The following is a 4,177-nucleotide window of genomic DNA, read 5'->3' on the forward strand; positions in this document are numbered from 1 at the left end:
CTGATATATTACATCTAGGAATCAAGTGCATAGATTGACATAGATTGATAAAGGAGAGCTGCTGAAATCAGCAAGGGAGAAGAAAAGAGGCCAGGAAAGGGTCCTGTGGGACCTTCCCCCCAACTCCCCATGGTCAGTGGGCATGACCTGGATAAAGTCCCAGCCAAGGAGAATGAGAAGGAGCAGTCAGACTGGTCTGAAAAGTAGAAGAGGCTAGATTATGGAAGCCTAAAGACAAAGAATCCAGAAGGTAATTGACGTTGTCAATGACTGCAGAGAAACTGAGGAGGAGTGCCCAGGGAAACCCATAGGGTTGGCCTTGAGGAAGTTATCGATGACAGTAGAGAGCAGGTTCAGCTAAATGCAGAGATCAGAAGGCAGATTTCAGAGGGCCTAGGAAAGAATGAAAAGAGAGACACAGTGTGCATAATTTTCTGATGGCAAAAAGAAGAGGAGAGCTAGGTTAGGATAGCTAGGGGGACATGGGGAGAAAAGACATCGGAACCCCAGTCTAGAGCTGGATAGTCCAGTGAGCCCAACATCCACATTTTACAAAGGAGGAAGCTGAGGCCCAGGGAAGTTCTATATTCTATATATTCATTCCATGGTTCCACAAAGAATCAGATTTAGAACTGCAAAGGTACTTTGAGGTCCAATACACTCCTTTTTTTTTAAGCAATTGGGATTAAGTAACTTGCTCAAGGTTACACGGCCAGTTATTCCTGGGTGTGGTGCTAAGTATCTGAGCCCAGATTTGATCCAGGTCATCCCGACACTGGGGCCGGTGCTCTTACTCGCTGAGCCACCTGGCCACCCCCCAATACACTCCTTTTACAGAATCTCAAAATCATAGATTTAAAGGTGGAAGGCTCCCCAGAGACCATCTAGTCCAAACCCTGCCCCTCCCGTTTATTTTAAAGGTCATAGGTTCTTAGATTTGGAGCTAGAGAGATCCTGGGAGGCCATTGTAAGAAGAAACACTGAAGGTCACTGAGTCCAGCTCCTTCATTTTACAGAAAGGGAAACTAAGGTGAAATGACTTGCCCAAGGTCATACTGCACCATTGGGCTCTGGTTCCATACTTGTGGTCAAAGAACCACAGCCAAGCTGCTGTCTTTTTCTGAGCCTCAGTTTCCTCACCGGTAAAATGGAATCAGTAAAGTCTGTCCTCCTTACTTCATGGGGCTGGAGTTCAAAAAGAGTTTTGCATAACAGCAAAGCTCCATGTAAATCTCAAGTATTGTTATTCAAGATGACTTTCTGGGAATGGTAATTATCTATCAAAGGACAAATCACTTTCTAGACTAGAGTTCTGCAGTAGATTGGGGGGGGGGAGGGGAAATAGTGTGGCCCAGAATCTGGGGGGCAAAAGCATTTGGGGGCCATCAAGGGTCTACTTGGACATAAGAGCCTATAGATATTCTGGAATTTACCCTCCAATTCAAGACATAAATTCTGTTTCATATTTTAAGGTCACAGGGCAAGGGAACAGCACCAGTGAACTGCAAAAGAAGGGAGAGGAGGAAAGGAAGAATGGTAACACAGTAAAAGGACACAGGGAGTGGACTCTGATTTTACTGCTAGAAGGGAACTCGGTGTTAAGAAGCCTCCCGTTCTTTCCGGGATGAGAAAACTCCCCCCTTCCCTGCCAGTGGGCTGTTTTCTGCAACTTCGAGCCTTAGAAAGTTGCTTTAGGCACGAACAGTGTTACGGTCTTGTTCCTGGGCATGTGGCCAGCAAGTGTCCAAGGGGGGACTTGAACCCAGGTTGTTCTGGCTCCAAGGCCAGCCAGGCCACCCCGCTTCGGGCCCCTCAGCCCTCCATTCTGACCGCTAGCCTGGATACTTCCCAAAAGCCATCTCGCTGGACAAAGTGACGGATGGTGGAGGAGGAATCGGGCTTGCTCTGGTCAGTTCTAAGTTGGAACCAGGAGTAATGGGGAAGCTTTCCGGGGAGCCACGTAGAGACCCCCATGCGCGTAGAGGCTGCTTAGCAAGATTGTTACTCCCAACCGCGCTACAAAAGTATCAATCTTGCTAACTTTCTCTTTAGTCTGAGGGATCCCGGGTAAGAACACCCATCACACCGGATGCAGATTACACTCCTCGGTTAATTCTATCCCTAGAGAAGTGCCTGGGGCTTGGAGTGCAGGGCACAGAGTGGAGGACTCGAACCCAGGGGTTCCTGATTCCAAGGCCAAGGACCTCTTTCTCCCTCCTCTTCCTCCTCCCCCCCCCCTTCCTCCTGCTCTACCCCCACCAGCCCCCTGCTATTTCATCACCCCCGTCTAGAGAAGAAGCGCCATGAAATCCAAGCTGCAGACGGGAAGGGCTGGGAGGAGCAGCTCCAGCAACCTTGGAAAGGTACAGAACCTTCTTCCTCGGACCCGCAGTGCAGTCTTGAGGGCCCAGGCCCTAGCAAAGGCCACCCCGCTAGAGGCTGCTGCCACCCCCCAGGGGGCCGCCACCCCTACCAGCTCCAGGCGTGGTGCGAACCCAGGCCCGCAGGGGCTCAGGCGGCTCCGATCCTATAAGCGCATGCTGAAGGCCAAGGACAAGTCCCAGAACCAGAAGGTAACCGATTACTTCCAGGTCCGGCGGAGCACTCGAAAGAATCGGGGAGAGCTGTGTACTGAGGCCCGGATCAGGCTCAATGAGCTGATTAAGAGTGGGAAGGAGGAGGGCATGCGAGTGGGCATCTTTGATGGGAAAGGCCGCGGAGTGATCACCACCAGGCCCTTCCGACGGGGCGACTATGTGGTGGAGTATCACGGGGACCTCATTGACTTGGCGGCCGCCAAGAAACGGGAAGCCCGTTATGCCAAGGACCCTGCCACTGGCTGCTACATGTACTACTTCCACTATCGGAGCAAAGGCTACTGCGTCGATGCCACCAAAGAAACTGGCCGCCTGGGGCGTCTCATCAACCACAGCAAAAGTGGAAACTGCCAGACCAAGCTGCACCCCATCGACGGCGTACCTCATCTCATCGTGATCGCCACCCGGGACATCGAGGTAGGCGAGGAGCTGCTCTATGATTATGGGGACCGAAGTAAGGCCTCCCTGGAGGCCTACCCCTGGCTGAAACACTAAGGGTGGCTGGTCCCAAGGAGTAACTAACTCCAGGCCTCCCTGGACCTCCCACCTTGGTCACTGGACAGAAATACCCGGGACCCTGACCATGCCCACTGACTTAGACTTCCTAGACTGAGCAGAAAAGCCTGGAAGGCCACCTTGGGCAAATGAGTGATTTCAAACCCACCCTGCCTACTGACTTGGACTTTACCAGACTGAGCCCCCCTGGAAATCCACCCTTCCCGGCTAAGGTATTCATTTGGATTTTCACTAAGCAGAGCAGCCCCGGAAGCCTACCCTGGCTGTTAGACTGATTGGAACTTTACTGGACAAAGGCTCCTTGAAGAGAATTAATTTCTGGGTTGGTTTTTCTTTTTTCTTTTCTTTTCCGACGGGAGAGAAGGGGAGGCTACGCCTAATCTTAGTGGATTACTTCTGAATGTTTCTAAATCTGCTGAAATGCCTTTTCGCTTTACGAGGTTGTTTGGGGGGGTTGGTTTGTTTTTTTTTTTAATCTGCTGTAGGTTCCCAGGCAGGCTTGCACAGGTGGCCTTCGCTTACCCAAACTTTTTTTTTTTTATTTCTTGTTGCTTTGTGCGTTTCCCAGGGCTGCAGGGCAGTACCGCAACCTGCAGAAGTCAGTTGGGTTTGTCTTCAGCCTCGGGGTCTCCCCTTACCGGAACCTGCTCTCAGATCTCCCCCACCCCTGCCCCCGCAGGTGTCTGAGATGCACGGTGGGAGGAGAAGGGAGGGGGTGGGGAAGGGGGGAGGAGGAGGGATCTGGGGGAGACCAAAGCTTTTAACTATGTAGCCTCTGCCACCTACAGGTGAGACCCTCAGGTCCCAACCAGTGACTTGGGCTTGGAGGAGGGATGTTGCTTAAAGGATCCTACTTTGCAGGGCAAAGTGGGGGTGGGGGTGGGAGTTGGGGTGCGGGTGGAAACAAAATTGCTGCACTTCTGTACTTGGACTCGGATTAGAGGCCCAATCAAGTCACTTTACCTCGGTGACCCTCAGTTTCTCCATCCATGAAATGCAGATAATAATAATACACTTCCTATCCCACCAAATTAATTTTGTAAAACTTAAAATACTAAAAAAAA

General features: G+C 51.2%; 1 pseudogene; it reads left to right on the plus strand.

Annotated features, from left to right (window-relative positions):
* The first annotated feature begins 2,303 nt into the window (after positions 1 to 2,303).
* LOC138170966 (N-lysine methyltransferase KMT5A pseudogene) lies at positions 2,304 to 3,092 on the plus strand (annotated as a pseudogene).
* The last annotated feature ends 1,085 nt before the right edge of the window (positions 3,093 to 4,177 follow it).

This window comes from Petaurus breviceps, unplaced genomic scaffold (genome assembly GCF_028583685.1).
Source record: "Petaurus breviceps papuanus isolate PSGF00001 unplaced genomic scaffold, PetGlider_PUasm1.0 400, whole genome shotgun sequence".
Classification (NCBI taxonomy): domain Eukaryota; kingdom Metazoa; phylum Chordata; class Mammalia; order Diprotodontia; family Petauridae; genus Petaurus; species Petaurus breviceps.